Here is an 18438-nt window from a genome sequence, read left to right as displayed (position 1 = left end):
ATATACTATGTATTTTAATATTTATATACATACATATTTATATAAATGTATAATAAATATATATAAATATGTATTTTAATAATGTATATAAAATCTATTCATGTATATAAATAAATATATTTATATACATATATTTATATATATAAATGTATATATATGTATATAAATATATAATTTTTTTCCTACCAGAAACCAGGGTCCAAATATTAAAACTATATGATCTTAATCCAACACACAAGGCACTGTGAGTTTACATGGCACAATCACAGTTAGAGTTAAAATAGCCAATTTGTTGCAAAGGCAAGAATTCCTTTTAGGCCTGGGACTGAAAAATAAAAAATGTTTTGAATAAAGAGTGAGAAATAAAGAGTCCACTTTCTTAATCCCTGTGGTGAAGAATGTCTCAGCAAACAGCTCATGGAAATGCCCTGAACAGAAGCATGGAGATGACAAGAAATGCAGGCTTATACAGGAGACAATTTGATTTTCTGTCCTGCTAAGAGAGAGCATTTTTAATTCTCATTCTTCCCATACCTGTCTGTCATTTTACCCTTTTCAACCCATTCTCCCAGTGCTGGTTCCTGACAGCTCTGACCTTTTGTAGCAGCTGGAGCACACGAGGGTGGACCTGACAACGTGAAAAGATGGAATCAGTGTTGGATTTAAGTGTAAGGATCAATCCTTAATATACAGCTATGTTTTGGGTTTTTAATAATTATATCTAATAAAGTAAAATAAAAAAGATAACATGGAGTAAATAAATAAATGTGCAAGCAGTTACATAAAATTGTGTGCATGCATATATGTGAGTATAGACAAAGTTTCAAGAAATAAATAACAAATATTTACAAAAATAAATATTTAGGTAAAATAATGCAGTTCCTTCTAGTAGAAATCAAAAATGTGTCAGAAAAACGCCTCCACTGACTCCTTCCCCAGACTGGCTTCAGAGTCTTGAGGCTGCTCAAGTGATGCAAGAAATTATAACAGATTTCTCGTCTTAACTTGTATTTGCAGTGTTTATTCCTCTTTTCCCCCCTGTATTTCTGACATCTCTACTCCTCAATAAAGGTCCAGAACCTTTATTGAGGAGCAGTCCAGAACTTTTATTGAGACTGTAGCAGTGTCTGCACTTTCACATGTCCATCCAACCTGCAAAAATAATAAAAAAAAATCCATAATTGTGTTTCATGCAATCACACCTAATGTAAGTAATCAAATAAATGGGCTGCTCACATTGACCTCTCTCTTTGTCTCCATTTAGCTGTGAATAATACCTGTGGATCCCTCAGGAATTTGTCCTTTAAAGACACAAGGAGTAATAAAACTTTCTACCCAGAGAGAATATTCTGCCTCAGCCTTTTGGCTGTTGGAAATTCTCCAGCGCAAGAGAAGTGTCTCAGATTTTGCGTCTCCTAAAAAGGTGACATCTCTGTGGTAAGAGATCAACCTCAGCACCACGAGGAGGTGAGGGACAGCAGCATTTTCCATATGGAAAGAGCTGTAATTAGGGCAGACTCAAAGATTTGGGAGCATTTCTTTGCTAAGACTGAATATTAAATCCTCACAGAATCTTCACAGAAGCAGCAGGAGTTTTACAGACAAGATGCGAATTAAAGCTGCCAGTCTACTCCAAAATCCAGACCTGTCTATCATCCAACCCTCCATCCTTTAAAGAGTTTCTATCCCAGGAATTAGGATCAGGAAATTGGAGCTATTGGAGATACAGAACAGGATCCTTTTCAGTTCATGCAGCAGGAACTTAAGATGAACAAATGGTCTACAGTCTGTTCCATCAGCAGTTATTGCTGATATATTCTCATCTACAACCTGGCCCAAACGTGTGTGGTCATGGCTTGCAGCTGATTTAGGCCAGGTTTGAGTTCAGGCTTCATCATGGACAAATAATTTGATATTTCTCATTACTGGTGTGAAGCAGTTAATACCACATAGAAATTCCCCATTCCCCATTTAAAATTGTTGACTAGAGCAAGCCAGGAAGCTGAAATGACATTCCTGAGGGTCTCAGACGTTTCCTTGACCCAGGAACTCTCTAAAACATATCTAATAACCAAATTTATCTTATAATAAATAAGGGAAATCATGAAGATACCTGAGGGAATCATGAAGATGTTGGACAAACTTCTCTGGCTGCAGCCTGAGGCCTTCTGGAAAGCCTGATGGAAACATTTGTGAGGAAATGTGGCCACAGAGAGCCTCTTGTTTTCCAGGCAAACAGACACCAGGAAAAACACTGGCATGAAGCTATGCCTGGTGAAGGTGATAAATCAGAGAAGAGGCCAGAGAATAACACAGGAATTGTGTCACTTCTCATGCTGAGAAAATGAGCCCAACCCAAACTCTCACTGTGTTTAAATCACAACATTCCCAAGCAGAGGCCAGTATTGGCTGTTCCTCTGCAAATTTTCAGTAAAGCAACCACACCAACCCTCCACCACTTCATTTTAAAGATCTTTTCTGCTCTACAGCCAAGGGTCAAAAGTTGAGGGAAATTAAATTACCAGAACATTGTTCTTTTATTTCATGGAGAAGCTGGAACACTGAAGCTCCAGATGGAGCTGCTGGAGGCCATGGCTGAGTCACATCTCACAGGGCTGCTGGAGTGTCCTCTTCTTTTTCCCCCCCTGTTCCAAGCCAGGTTGGATGGACACCTGAGCAAGGTGGTGTTGGAAATAGGAAATAAATGTTCTTTCATGTCCTTTCCAACCCAATCCAAAGCATTGTTTAGGTTGAGTTGGAAAGGACCTTAAAGAACATTAAGGGCCTTAAGGATCCTTTTGGATCCAATGGAATGAAGGAAGGGTGAGGACAACTCTTGTCCTGGATATTGCAGCTATAAATCAAACCTGTCCTTGAAACTGCATCTAAAATTTCAATTATAAACATCAAAGCCAATGCTACAGGCCCAAAACCTGGAGCTCTTTAAATGAGGAGCTGCTGAGCTCATTAAGCTCATTGTTGAAGCCCAGATTTGTGCACAACAGAGCAGATCCAGGATTCAGGACAACAAATCACAGAATCATGGAATGGTTTGGGTAGGAAGGGGCCTTAATGCTCATCTCATCCCACCCCTCTGCCATGGGCAGGGACAACTTCCACTGTCCCAGGGTGCTCCAAACTGCATCCAACCTGGCCTTGGGCACTTCCAAGGATGGGGCAGTCACAGCTTCTCTGGACAACCTGTACCGGGGTCTCACCACCCTCACAGGGAAGAATTTCTCCCTAATATCCAATCTAAATCAGGTCTTCAGATTAAAACCATTCCTCCTTGTCCTGTCACTCCATGTCCTTGTCCAAAGTTCCTCTCCTGCTCTCTTGCAGCCCATTTAGAAACTGGAAAGGCCTCTAAGGTCTTCATGGTGCTTTTTCTGAGAGAAAAATTAACTATATAAGATGTCTCCTCACATTTTGAATATTTCTGGAGGCAGACAGAACTATCTGTGGACACACAACATCCTCTGCTAGGATGGATAGGGAAAAAATCACTTTCTATGGACAGGAGATCATTGAACCAGGCTGTGAACTGAGTGTATGAGAGGTGTGAGACCTGGAGGAGCTACATCCCAAGAATCCAAATGTTGGTTCATGCTGCAGAGCTGGGGGGATAATGGGAATTATCCTTGCCTTTGTAATGGGATTTAATACATTAAGAAATCTCTCCTGTCTTAAATTCCATGTAAAAGCTAAAAGGGCACCAAAGACTGTGTGAGAATGGTGGTGGGTGACAGTTGCAGCTCGTGGGGATGAACTTAATTTAAAGGCCAATTGAATCCAAAATTTCCTCTGCTTTTTAAGCTGCTTATTCCAATGTTCCAGGTCCTGCAGGTAAAACAACCACTGAAACCTCTCTCTTCTCACCTTTTTTCAGCAGCCAGCAAAATAATGGTGAGACATGGGAGAAGCCACTCATAAATAGCAGGAATTAGAGGTAAGAATGGAGGCAGCAGTGCCACTGACTCCAATTCATTGTTCCCAGAGGATTTTTCCAACAGCTTCTTGCATGACCCAGCTCCTCAGTGTGCAAATGACTCAGCCCAAGAGGACGTTTCAAATGACATTTATTATTTACGTTTTTATAATGCCCTCGGACATTACTTCCCTTTCCCCCGTGTCCCCAAATCTTTCTTTTCATTTCTGCTCCAGGTTTCTCACTGAGCTGTATCATCACGACTGCGAGAGGCAGAGCTGAGGAATAAACAGTGTTTTGAGCACTGCGGGAGGAAAATAAATGCAATGCAACGGCTCATCTGTTGAAATTTTAGCTGTAACTGAGAGCACTAAAGTCTGCTCATTGTTTGTCAGGGAAGCAGTTTGTATTTCCACGTAGAATTTCCTCCCAAAAGGCTTTGTAGTAAAGATGATTTAGCAGGCAGAGCTCTTCCCTTGCTCGGTCATTTTGAAATCACATTTTGCTGTGTTTTCATGGGAACGTAAGACCAAGTGTGCAGCCAGAGTTTGCCTTTTTTTTTTTTTTTTTGTCCTGCAGCTCACAATTCTTGTTGCTTTCCCACAGTTTTTGTGTTCATTTTAGCCTGGAGGTGGCTGCTGTGAGGGGTAAAAACACAGGGATGAGGAGGAGCAAAATTATTTAAGAGTAACTCTCAGTTACAACTGAATGCAAAATGTTTTTTTTCCATTCTGAGAAGAACATTAATGGCCTGCCTCCAAATCTTCCTGTCCTTTCCAGAGATTTTTTATGCATTTCATTGCTCTTGAGGGAGAAAAAGCAACTCCTTCTCTTTGCTTGGAAAGTGGAGAAGCCACTTCAAGCAAACCTGAAGCCTTTGCTTGACTCAAAGAAGGGATTTTGCCCAAGGCAAAATTGGCCAAAATTGGCAAAATATTCCTCAGGATCATTCTGGGAGACAAGAAGGATCTTCCTTCCTTTCTCTTCTTATTTACAGTCATGTGGTGATGCCCTTTGGTCCTACAGAGCTCACCTGGCCATTCAAGGAGATGTTCAGGCTCTGACATTTTCCTTACAAATCTTCCTGAACACTCCTGAAGAGCAGCGGAGATAACTCATATGAGCAAAGGTGATGTCCCTGTCAGTGATGGATGACCCCTATTTTAATAAGAAGTCCCCATAAAATTATTTGTCTATGTTCCTCATCCATAAAGAGTGGGAAATGTTATTTATATGTATAAAATTGTCATTTCCCCCTGTATTGATGTCTGAGATGATCAGTTGATCCACAATCAGAATCATGGGATGGTTTGGGTTGGAAGGAACCTTAAAGATCATCCAGTTCCATCCCCTGACATAGGCAGAGACACCTTCTACTATCCTAGGTTGCTCCAAGCCCTGTCCAAACTGGTCTGCAACATTTCCAGGGATGGGGCAGCCACATTCACTCTCATTTTCAGGAATGCTGTTTGTGTGTCTGGGCGTGGTATGTAAATATTTCACATTTTTAAGGATAATTTAATGCAAATCTGCATTAAAGGTCACAATTATCACACAATCATACAAATCGTATCACATATCACACAATCATAGGCCAAGTGCTGATTAACTCTCCTACTTTGTTCTTTTTGCCCTTCCTTTATGGAAGATATTCATGGACAGGTTGTCACTTTAGAACACCAAGAGAGAAAAGTTTTCTTTTCCAGCTGCAAAAGAAAGGAGAAATAAAGGAGATCAAGAATTTATGAAAGATAGATTTGGCATTTCATCCCAAACCATTCCAGAGCTGAGGACAGATTGCAGATATCTTGGGCTTGTAAGTGGTGAATTGCCAGTGACCTTTGCTCACAGAGCAGGGCAGGGACTTGGGGATGAAAATTCTGTGCTGTGAGAAAGGGACTGACAATGCACTTTTGCCCTTTGCCAAGGAATGAATGGACATTGCAGCATGCAAGATACTCCAAATTCAGGCTTCTGCTGTTCTGGGCATGTTCAACATCTTCCCCTAAGTATTGTTCACTCCTGGAGGGAACAAATCCTGTCTGGAGAGACCTGAGGGGTGAGAGGTGTCTCTTTGGTGTTGAGATGGGTTTTATTGAAAGTGAGAAGGGATTGTCTCAGCGGGGACACAGCTGGGAGGCAGTGTGAGCTTGTGGCTGCTGCCCCAGAGAAGGAAAAATTGTCTGTGGCTTCTCTGATGCTTTCTTGAAAGCTGTTGTTGTTTGGAAAGAGACCAAAAAACTGCCAGATCCAAAGGAAACGTTTCAAGTCACTCAGTGCTTTGAACCAGGGAAATGTTTCAATAGAGGTTTTTTCCTTTTTGTAAAATGAAGAAAATTTAGAAATGAGAGGCTGCTTCAAATGCTAAATGTCTGTGTTTTGTATAGGGAAAAATGGGAAAATTATTGTCCTGCCTGTTTAGTTCCCCTCACTATTCCCCTGCACTGAAACCTCAAATGCCCTTCAGGCTCTTTGTTCATTTATAAGTCCCAGGAAATTGTCACCAGGTCAAGAAGGAAACTTGTCAAGAAAATACAAGGATATTTGAAAAATCAGAATCAGTAGCTCAGAATCTGTTCTCATCTACCCATGGACCGTTCTCATTCACCAACATCACTGGGGCATCACCAACCTAACACAGGAAATTTAGTAAAAATTTTTTGGAAGCTGCTCAGGCTGGCATGGGATGGAAACACAAATTCTCCGGGAATTAGTGCCCCAGGAAATTGTCACTAGGTTAAGAAGGAAACTTGTCAAGAAAATATGAGGATATTTGAAAAATCAGAATCAGTAGCTCAGAATCTGTTCTCATCTACCCATGGACTGTTCTCATTCACCAACATCACTGGGGCATCACCAACCTAACACAGGAAATTTAGTAAAAATTTTTTGGAAGCTGCTCAGGCTGGCATGGGATGGAAACACAAATTCTAGGAATTAGTGCTGACTACTGCAAAGTATCACTGTCGTCGTGATGCTGCAGCCTCGTGTGAAGGCACTGATGGAAAGGCAATAACAGCACTTGGAAAATGATAAGTGGCACATTAAACTCTGCTCCAGTTGCTCAGCTCCCAGCGATAACAAGCGTTCAGCAACAAATATTAGTTATAAAGATGCAGTGCCAGGAAATTACAGGCAGAAAAAAATCAATCACCTCTAAGGATGTGGATGCAGCACTAATCCGAGCTCGAAAAGTCAGAACTTCTGGGTTTGTGCCTGAAACACCCTGGCAGAAGATAAAGGTCTTATCACTTTGCTAAAACGAAAAGTGCAACTTTTGAAGAACTGATTTCTGAGCCTGTGGAAGAAATGCCAGCATTCATTTTGTGAATGAGGGATTTCAGTATTCCCTCTTCTGCAAACTTAAGGAAGATGGAGATATTGTGTGGTGAAGGAGACGGAATAATTCCCTGATTTGCGAATTCAGAGTCTCACCCTGTTGGTGTTGTTTGTAGAGATTCTACTTAATGCAAGATGAATAAAAGAAAATTTTCCAGCTCTCCTGGACTCTGCTGAATGGCTCAATAGCCTCCATGTGAATTTATAATTTGCTGTTGCTTTTCAAAACGCCAAACACAAAATGAGCGGGAGGAAGCCTCGGAGGGGTAGTTAGCGAGGGGATTGGGTTACTGGGGAAGATGATTGAAGAATCCCATTGTATTTGAGTTTTCCTGACATTTCCTTTGCAAGGAAAGGCAGGCTGAGATCAGCATTTCCCCTCTTCATGAAGTGTCTTATCTTGGCAGCCATGTGTTCCTGGGCTGTGTTAATGAGTGTGATATATAATACATTTCTCACCGAGCCTGATTTACAAAGGACGGGGTGAAAAACCTGCCATTCTGATGGGATGGGAATCTTAATGGAGCAGAATTTTCTGCAAATGCTACAGAGTTGTAAATAATGGAAGAAGGATAAGAATAGGCACGTCAAGTCAATACCTGAGATGCATCTTAATTGCTCGGCTCAGTACAAAAATGTAGCAACACATGTTGCTTATGGTGAACTCAGCTGGGCAAATTTTCATGGGTTTAGCTCAATTTGTGTGGCCTGCCATTGTTATCAGTCATAAAATCACTGAATAATGGAATGGTTTGGGATGTTAAAGATAACCTTGTTCCAACCCCCTGCCATGGGCAGGGGCACCTTCCTCCAGACCAGATTGCTCCAAGCCTTGTCCAAACTGGCCTTGGACACTTCCAGGGATGGGAATACATTTGTAAGGTCTTGCACCTGGGAAAGCATAAACCAGCAGTGCAGCATGGGCTGGGATCTACCCAGCTGGGAATCAGCTCTATGCAGATCCTGGAAAACACTGAGTTCTTTGTGAATGAGCAGAATCCTTCCATGGACAAAAAAAAAGCCAAGAGAATGTTGGGTGCATCAACAGTGTCATCACTAGCAGATATAATGTCATCATCCCACTCAACTCAGAGCCTGCAAGGCCACAGCTGGAATATTGTGCCCAGTTTTTGTCCCTGTCATGCAAAACGTTGTGGAGGGACTGGAGGTGGTCCACAAAAAAATGATCAAAGGTCTGGGAAACCTGACATGAGGAAAGACTGAAATTAACAAACTGTGCTTGTTCATCACTGAGAAAAGAAGGCTCAGGGGAAACTTTATTACCCCATTCCAGCATTTAAAGGATTGCTGAAAGGAAGATGGAGATTCCCTTTTTTTGAGCAGTCACATGGAAGAGAGGAGGGATATTGGGTACAAGTTACTCCAAGGGAGATTCTGACAGGACTCAAGAGGAAAGTTGTTCACCATGAGAAAAATGAGGCACAGAATGGTCTCCCCAGGGAAGTGGTGGAATTCCAAGCACTGGAAAATTTTAGGATTCAGCTGGACAAGGTGCTGGACTACTCTGTCTAGATTGTGCTTTGGCCAAAAAAAGGTTGGACCAGATCCTTGAGATTCCTTCCAACCTGACATTCCGTGATTCCGTGATTGAAAAGTAGGCTTCCCTGAGCAGAACAAAGAAAAACTGTTTGAATTAATTCAGAGGTGTCCACGAAGACGCTCCAAGAGCTGGAGAATCTCTGATTTGAAGCTAGGCTGGGAGAGCTGGGAATGTCCAGCCTGCAGAAGAGAAGGTCCCAGGGAGACCTCAGAGCCCCTTCCAGTGCCTAGAGGGGGTCCAGAAGAGCTGGAGAGGGAACTCTGACTTGATCACAAGGACATGTAGTGACAGGACAAGGATAAATTACTTTGAAATGGCAGCAGGATGGGTTGAATATCGGGCAGAAATTCTTCCCTGTGAGGGAGGAGGGCCCCTGGCACAGGTTTTCCAGAGAAGCTGTGGCTGTCCCACCTCTGGAAGTGTTCAAGGCCAGGTTGGACAGGGCTTGGAGCAACCTGGTCTGGTGGAAGGTGTCTCTGCCTATGGCAGGGAGCAGAATTGGGTGATGTTTAATGTTCCTTTCATCCCAAACCATTCTGTTATTCACTGGCTCAGTGAAATAGAGATGAAAACAGGTGGTGGCCATTAAAATCTGAAATGCTCCTTCTTGATTCATGAACTGCTCCTGTGACAAAGCACTGTCCATACACCAAGTCAAAACAAGACTATTTTTCTGGGAGTTATCCTTGGAAGTCCAGAGGCCAAACTTTCCATGGGCATGTACCTCAGGTGTTTATATCAGACTCCTTTCTGCTGCACTCAGGGCACTTCTTTAAAGATTGTTGCAATACAAGATTCCTAAATATACACCCTTAATGCAAGTGCCTTGATCCTGATGTTTACTAAACATCCACTTCTCCCAGTGGTTGGTTTTCCAGGAAGCAGAAACTTGGAATTGTACACAGTGAGTGTCTGAATTCAAAAAATGAAAAAGAAGTGGGTGGGATTCAGCTTGATGGGTACAAAATTGAAAGTCAACTTGGTTCAGTTTGGGGATTTACTTTCGTGTTTCCTTCACTTGTTATTGAATGTTTTGCTTCACCTTCAGGTTGTTAAAGTTTCAGAAAAGTCTTTTCCAGCTAGAGGCTGGAAACAAAAAACCCTGAATTTTATTTAGAGAGGAGAAGTCAAGGTGTTTTCCATCCACAGGATTTATTAGCTATTTTCAAAATGTTTCAATGGCAAATTAATACCACCAAAGGCATAACTTAATGTATTTACTGATTGAGGGGAATGGCTAATTGAACTCAATTGAAACAACTTAAAGGATAATTTTGATCCCTTTGGAAGTCCATCTCTCCTCTCCTCTCCTCTCCTCTCCTCTCCTCTCCTCTCCTCTCCTCTCCTCTCCTCTCCTCTCCTCTCCTCTCCTCTCCTCTCCTCTCCTCTCCTCTCCTCTCCTCTCCTCTCCTCTCCTCTCCTCTCCTCTCCTCTCCTCTCCTCTCCTCTCCTCTCCTCTCCTCTCCTCTCCTCTCCTCTCCTCTCCTCTCCTCTCCTCTCCTCTCCTCTCCTCTCCTCTCCTCTCCTCTCCTCTCCTCTCCTCTCCTCTCCTCTCCTCTCCTCTCCTCTCCTCTCCTCTCCTCTCCTCTCCTCTCCTCTCCTCTCCTCTCCTCTCCTCTCCTCTCCTCTCCTCTCCTCTCCTCTCCTCTCCTCTCCTCTCCTCTCCTCTCCTCTCCTCTCCTCTCCTCTCCTCTCCTCTCCTCTCCTCTCCTCTCCTCTCCTCTCCTCTCCTCTCCTCTCCTCTCCTCTCCTCTCCTCTCCTCTCCTCTCCTCTCCTCTCCTCTCCTCTCCTCTCCCCTTCCCCTTCCCCTTCCCCTTCCCCTTCCCCTTCCCCTTCCCCTTCCCCTTCCCCTTCCCCTTCCCCTTCCCCTTCCCCTTCCCCTTCCCCTTCCCCTTCCCTCTTTTAAAAAAATGAAATAAATAAGAAAAAACCCCACCAAACAACCCCAAATCAAACAACCCCATTCAGATATATCCTGGAAGAGTTCATGTGTTAAAAGTAAAGACTTTGCCTGGTCATCTTTTATTGGTGAAAAAAGCCAATAGTAAAAATAGTAAAAATAACCCAGACTCTCCAGACCACCCTCAAAACATTTTTAGACCCACTAACCTTGGTCATTTGCAAATCTTATGGTTCCCTTACACAGGACCAATGTGGCAGAAAGTTTGATAAAAAAGGAAAAAAAATCTTTTGAGCTTCTCCTTAGGTGTATGAACTTCCTTCCTACACTTGCAGGAATCTCCATCTCCTGCATGACAAAATTTTTGATAAAAGAGAAACAAAACCAAAACCAAACAAAGTCAACAAGCAAAAATACAAAACCAAAAAAACCAACCCCAATAGATAATAAAATCAGTTTTTGCAACATGAAAGCCACCAGAGCTTGTTGTTTTTTATGCTACTCCTCCCCACTCTATACAACATATTTTAACCAACTTTTTTCTTTAAATTATACACACATTAAACTTTTTTTAGCATTTATGGGAGTTTCTTTCAATGCTCTTTATTGCAGAGCTCTTTGCTAGTAAGCACATGTTAAAATAATCTTCTCCCTCGTGTCACCCAGCAATAAAATGCTGGAGAATGAGCTGGTAAATCTTAATGCATCCAGAAAAAAACCCAAGTGGGACAAAGGGATAAAAAAACCATCCCAAAAGCAAAACAGACAAAGTAAAGAGAATGAGAGAGAGAAAAATAGGAAAAGATTTTGTCAGATTGATTTTTTATTAAGAACCCCTACACTGGAATTCAGAAAATGAGAATATTTTTTCCTGAATCTTGGTGTGCTACTGCAATTCCTTTAGGAGATGATGGGCAGCTGGGAAAAGGGGATCAGGAAGGGAGTGCCAAGTTACAGGGAAGCCACAGGAGCATTTTGCTAAGGTGACACTTGGCAGGGAACAGGAGGAGCTGAGGTTTAACCACCATCTGTACTGGCAACTGAAGTGTTCCTCAGTGTCTCCTCATCCAGAAGAGTCACTCCAATGCCACATGGGGCTCGACAAGATTTCAAATCAGTTTAGGAAGAAATCCTATCCTGGTGCATTGGAGTGGGACCTGCAGGATGAACAAACAACTTATTCCTTTTTCCTGTTCTACCATTAACCTGCAGTGCTGAAAGGACACATCTTCATACCTTGAAATAGGGATGGAGAGCTGACAGAATAAATTTCTGTTGATTTAAGGCCCCATTTATCCCAGAACATGGGATAAAATGCAGCTATTTTGTGTCGGTAAAGCGCAGTGTTCGTGAACTGTAAGATGAGATTCCCAGTTAGATTTCCACAAGTATCAAGGGAAAGATATGGAGCAACACACCTGCTGTTTCTGCTACAGAAACATTGAATCTCAGGATCATTTGGGTTGGAAAAGAGCTCCTGGATCAAGTCCAACCTTTTGTTGAATATCTCCATGCTCACTAACCCATATCACAAAGTGCCACATCTATTTCTTTTTCCAGCACTTCTAGGAATGGTGAGTCCACCACCTCCCTGGAACTCTACCCAGGGCAGCCTGGAACTACACATCCAAAAATCCAGAGCTTGGATCTACTAAAGAGGAAACTAAATCAAGCACAGGTCACACTTTTCACTACAGAAATACCACAATCTCACTGGAAGATTTCTCCCTGATATTAGTTTAAGGTGGGAAAACGCAGTCCAGTCTGGAAGTATCAGAGCCATCTGAAATGCCCTTTGCTTTGTTGGAAAACATCCCTGGAAAATATGGGTTTCATGGAATTATGGAGTGTTTTGAGTTGGAGGGGGACCTTCAAGATTGTTTAGGGGCCCTGAGCAACCTGGTCTAGTGGGAGGTGTCCCTTGGGAAGAGTTTGGAATGTGATGATCGTTAAGGTCCCTCCCAACCAAAACCATTCTGTGATTCTTCAATGATTTGCAGTCCTCTGAACCAGTCTGATCAATACCCAGTTAATGAAAAGCACAAAGAGAGCTGATCACACACAGGGAAATTAGAAAGCAGGATTGGACTAATTTAATCCAAATTTATGGAATTTATGCAGTTTGTCTCCCTACAACCTGGTCATCCCTTGTTGAGTGCATAAAGAGAAAAGGGAGCATGTGATAAATGATTTAAATTATTTATTTTGGGTGTCTATGTTAAGATGCTCCAAACTCCCTTGCTGAGGTTTTCTAGCTCTCTGTGGACCACCACAGGAGTTTGGAGTCAAGAGCCGAGGTATCTGTGTCAAATCCAATAAAGTATTCTGCTTAAAATCTGGAGTCTGAGATTACAGAACCACCACAAAAGTGAAAGTTTTCCAAAAGTCCTGCTCAAAAAACCTCTGTGCCAGCCCAGAATCCTGTCCCACCACCTTAAATGAAGTAAGAGGTTTTCCATTGCTCTGGAAAACATTGTTTGTGTTTGTATTTACAACTCACTTGCCTTGGAATGCTCAGGGGAAATGTTTCTGTCATTTTTCCTTTCACACCAATGAAAGGAACCATTCCAGCTTGGCTGGTGGGGCTGAGGTGGTTTATTGCAGTGTGAGTAATTATATCAGGGACTTCACACATGAAAAATTAATGAAAGAGGAAACTGATTCATTTGTCTGATCTCCATGTGAAAGTACAGAATGAAACCTGGCAAGACAAAAAGTCCTGTTAAAACTTCTGGGAAGGTGATGCCTTCAACAAAGGCATATGTAATTGAGCATTATAGGGGCAGTTTCATTCCTTCATCCCCTGCTGCACCTCCCCATTCCAACCTCTTTAATTCACCCATTCTCACCCATAGCCCCATCCCTGGAAGAGTCCAAGACCAGGCTGGACAGGGCTTGGAGCAACCTGGGATAGTGGAAGGTGTTGGAATAAGAAACTCCTTAAGGTCCCTTCCACCCCAAACCATTCTACAGCTTTTAAAATCAGTTTCCTCTGGGTTTTGCATGGACCAAATTAAACCCATAATGTGTGAAGATAAATGTATCACTACCCCAGGACTGAGATATCACCCAGATCTTTATTAAAACTATTTTTCTTTTTAAATCACCTTAAATCACCTCCAAAGGTGATTTAAAGTTCTTTTAAATTCCCTCCAAAGGGAACTGAGAGAGAAGGAAGATGCTCTCGTGGTCCATAAGCCAGCTTGGAGACACCTTCCCTGCCCACAGTGACTAAATAGGAATGTGTGAAAGTTCATCTTTGATCAGTGTGCAGAGAAATAAAACTCCTGGAGCCAGGCACAGCTACCAGAACAGTGGATGGAGGCCAACAGCCAAACTCCTCTGGGAAAACCCAAGCCTGCCTGGGGGCTTAAGTGCATTAACCTCTGTATCTGGAATTTTCTTAAAGGACAATTTAAATTACAACCTTTTCATTGAACCAAAACAGAGATTTGAGCAAGCCCTGCAATATTTTTATTGTCTGTACCTTTTAGTGAATTAGAAAAAAAGATGTTTTAGTAGATTTTGGGGTCACTGCAGTCAACAGCTTCTTTGTGCTTTCTCTGTCAATCTGGCCCCTAAAAAAAGAGACTGATGCTTTTGTTTATAAAATCCAAGCAGGTACAACTTGTGTGGATCCAGGACTAAATATAGGGAGTTGGACCCATTTGATAAAGCAAGGGAAAAGCATCTTTGCCAATAGTCTTGCCAATGAGTAAAAAACGGCTTTAAATCAGATATTGTGGAGGATGGTGGTGTCAGCTGATGGTTAATTCAGGGAACTGGACATTAGGGTGGGAAGAACTTTGGGGAAGGCTGAGATAAAGGTCCCAGGAAGGATGAAGATAGGTGAGAAAATGATCCTTTTCCCACGTTTGTGCTCAAATATCTGGGGGGAAAAAAAAAAAAGAGAGAGAGAATGATCTGCTGCACAGAATCCCTGAAAATGATGGAGATAAAATGGGACAGAGGAGTGCAATGGATGAAAAGGCAGATAGGTCAGACCAGCCTTCCACTTGTACATGAATCTGCTTTTCTACTCAAAAAACTGCTGCTAGGGAGAATTTTTCTCATCCTGCTTTGCAGGGTCAAGGAAAGCACCATTAGAATAGCTTGTTTCAGGGCAGAGTGAGCATGGAATGTGCATGTTTAGAGTAATTTCCAAAGAACAGACAGAGGAATATGACTGGAACACCACAGGAAAACCAACAACGCCTGCTATTACTGGAGGTTTTCTTGTTTTCTCATGAGAAAGAGAAAAGAAAGAGGAAGAAGGAGTGAGAGGTGCAGAGGGAAAACAAAGTAAAAGACACGGTGGAAAAGAATAGAGGTCAAGAAAAAAAGGATAAAAGGGGATGGGACACAAAGACAAAACATCCAGGGGAAAGAAGAAGGAAGATTTGGACTGGTTTTGCCAAATATTTCTCATTCTCCAAATGAGAAATAACCAGGATCTGCAGTGCTGGCTGGGTGTGCAAGAACCCATCCAAGAGCAAGGGAGAGAAAGGGTGACAGGGATGGAGAGAAGGAGGGAGAAATTAAAGCAGCAGCGAGCGAAAAATAATCAAAGATAAATAAAGCCGACACAAAAAACGACTTTAATTTTCTCTTGCTGACACTCCAAAGTGAACCTCAGCAGCAGAGACTTTAATTTGCCTCCTCCCCACAGCCTCAGCCCCGCTGCTTCATCCAAGCCGGGGAGGCTGCTCCAAACCTCCAGCACCAATTTATATGCTAATGGATTTCGTTTGTAAATCAAGGCAGTGCCTCCCCCTCACCCCAAATTCACTGGTGCGAAGTGCTGTCCATCTCCACACACAGGGCTGGGAATTGCCCGACTCCGGAGACACAGAAGACATCAAATCCTAAATAATTGGATCATTGATGGAGTTCGTCCCCGTGGATTAAGTTGCTGTTTCATCCCAGCCCCTCACCTGCTCAGGAGGAGCCTTTCTAAGAAGTTTTATAATTAGTCAAACCTGGGAGAGGAAAAGAAAGTTCCCTTCTTCTTTTCCTCTCTGCTGTTCCCTGATTTCTTTCTTCAGAGCTCTTCTTGGAAAGACAAGGAATTGCACCACTTACATCCTATTTTCACTTTTGAAAGAGTCTGTGAGCACCTGGACAGGGCAAGTCTGCTACAACCTGCCATATCCAGGATGGGAATCAAATGGAATTACAAAGGTCCTGGGTTATTTGCATCTCCTGCTGGAAGACTCCTGAGGGACCAAAGTAAAAAAAATAATAAAAATCCTGATCTTCCAAAGGGAAGATTTCTCTGAAAGCTTTGAAAGATCAAGTCTCTTTTCTTAAGCAAAATTAGAGTTGTGTTTAATTCAATGCCAGGTTAAAATAAGATCCCCTTTGATCCCTTCTGTTCCCAGAGTGGATTTTGAAGGGAGGGAGGGAACAGCAAAAGAAAACAAAAATCCTTACTCTGAAGGATGCTGAGGGTGTAAAGTCCTTGATTATAAAGACACAAATTCAGGGTGGAAGTCTGGATGTGGTTTCTAAGTGGCAGAGAGGTAATTCCAGCCTGGAGACGGAAACTGGAACCTCTCACTGCACAAGGCTGCTCCAGAATTATGAATTCAGATTGGCAGAAAAGAACACGATTTTGGGTCTTCTCCTCTGGATTCTCTGCAGGGAACACAAAGGCTCAGTTATTTGAACAGAAAGTCCTTCCCTTGCCAAACAACCTTTGACATTCATTGGCTTTCCACAGGCCAGTGAAAACAGCTTAGTTTGGTATGCACAGGTTGTTATTTTGAGTAATTAACACCAGTCCTTAACACTCCAGGATTCCTAGACAAGTTTCCAGCAATCAATATCAAAAATGGGGAAGTTTCAGAGCAGTCATGCACTCCTACCTTTAAAGACAACCCCATCTTTGGCGATTTTCTTTCAAATTAGTTTTTTCCCAGGATTCTTTCTTGTTGCCAATTTTTGCGGTTTATGGCACTCAAAGGATTCCTCAGTATGAGCTACAGACAGGAGAAACCCACTGCTGAGTCTAGGCCGGACCCACTGGTTCTAAAGATGTCTTTTGGGTGAATTTCCCTCTTTTGAACACAGAAACTTTAAGAAATCCTGCATTAACAGCCATGGTTATAAATAACAAAAGACATTCACATTTCCCAGGCTGCAGGTCAGGGTCGCCATGGTCCAGCCCTGCCTCTGATCTCACAGTGTCCTTTCCCTTAATGGGAAGTCATTCCTAATGATTTTCAATGCTTATTTGCATAATTATTTCTACTTTGAGCCTGTGTTAACGCAGTTTGAGGCAAATGAGGCTGGCTGGGAGCAGGGTGGGAGATCTGGGGCCACCTGCTAGATTGGGGCCACCATCCTCGGGAGCTCAAGGATCCTTATGCCAAACTGGGGGAAAATGCTGGATAGACCAAGCCCAGGTGCTGGAGAGGCACATTTTGGGTGTGAATATTCCTATTGTTGCAATTCTGTCTGTCTGAGAAGAGGATGGAGCCATCTGTGCTGCCCATGGTTATGTGAGTGCTGTGTGTGTTGAGGAGTAAAGGCTCTGCTCTTCCAGCCTGTCCATGTCTGTATATTCCAGCTGGGAATACATGCTCCCCCACACTGATTTCCAGACTTGGGAACATGGATCTGGGAGAGGAGGAACACCATCAGACCACTGAGTGTGGCTGTCTCTACCACCCTTTTGTGGAACCAACAAATTCTCCAAATTTTCTCTTGAGCCAAAGATGTTTTTGTCTCCCAGTTCTCCCTCAGGTTGGGATTAGCACACTCTCAGGATCTCTAGCTGGTCACTGCGACACCAAGAAATGTTAGAAAGTCTCTTTTTCCAGCCCCGTGGTCGAAGAAGGAGTCAGAACTCTTCAGTTCTTGGTCTCAAGGTTGTTTATTGTTCCTTAATCTATGAAATTCTTTCTCCTGTCCTGCCGGGGTCAGCTCATCAAGACAGTCCAAGGCACTCTGCCTGCCCCCGGGGTGGTGTTATCTTTTTTTACTAAAAACTACATATACAATATTTACAATTACATTCCAATACCTATCACCTGTGCTAGACAGCGAGCTTCTACTCTAAACCAATCTAAAAGTGCCAACATCACAGCAGAAGATGGAGGCCAAGAAGAAGGAGAAAGGCAGGACATGCTCAGATCCCTCCCTCTTGCACCCTGAACTCCCATTCTGAAAACCCCAAAATCTACTTTTTCACCTTGTGATAAATTCACTGTTATTCTACTTAACTGTCGTGGCCTGCAGATTTTCATACAAGGTTGGTAACTTGCTCCACGGGTCATAATCAAAACCACTGGGGCATTTTGGGCTCTGTGCCAGGGTCTCTGAGACCCCTGGCAGGGGTCTTGGCTGCTCAGGACAGCCAGAGGGATGCCCTGGGTTCTGACACTACACTTCCAGTTAGGAATAACATCCTAACTCCCAATCTTTATTTTTTATTTTTTCATTTCTATTTTTATAATCAGGGGCTCTTTCACCATCAGCATCCTTCAGGTTAAAGGATTCAGCCATGAACCCCTTGATGTGCTTTAAAATTACTTAAAGGAGCCAGGCTCTCTAAGCTTGACCATAGAGGCTCAATTCCAAATATTCCTTCTAAGCTGGAATCCCCCTTTTCTGTCCATAGTTGTGCTGGTCTCACCATCAAGGAGACATCAGGACTTTAAACACCCCCAGGACCCCTCAGTTCCTGGACACACTCAGTGTTCCAA

The sequence above is a fragment of the Melospiza georgiana genome, chromosome 1, assembly GCF_028018845.1.
Source record: "Melospiza georgiana isolate bMelGeo1 chromosome 1, bMelGeo1.pri, whole genome shotgun sequence".
In the NCBI taxonomy this organism is placed as follows: Eukaryota; Metazoa; Chordata; class Aves; order Passeriformes; family Passerellidae; genus Melospiza; species Melospiza georgiana.
Note: the sequence above shows the minus strand (reverse complement) of the source record.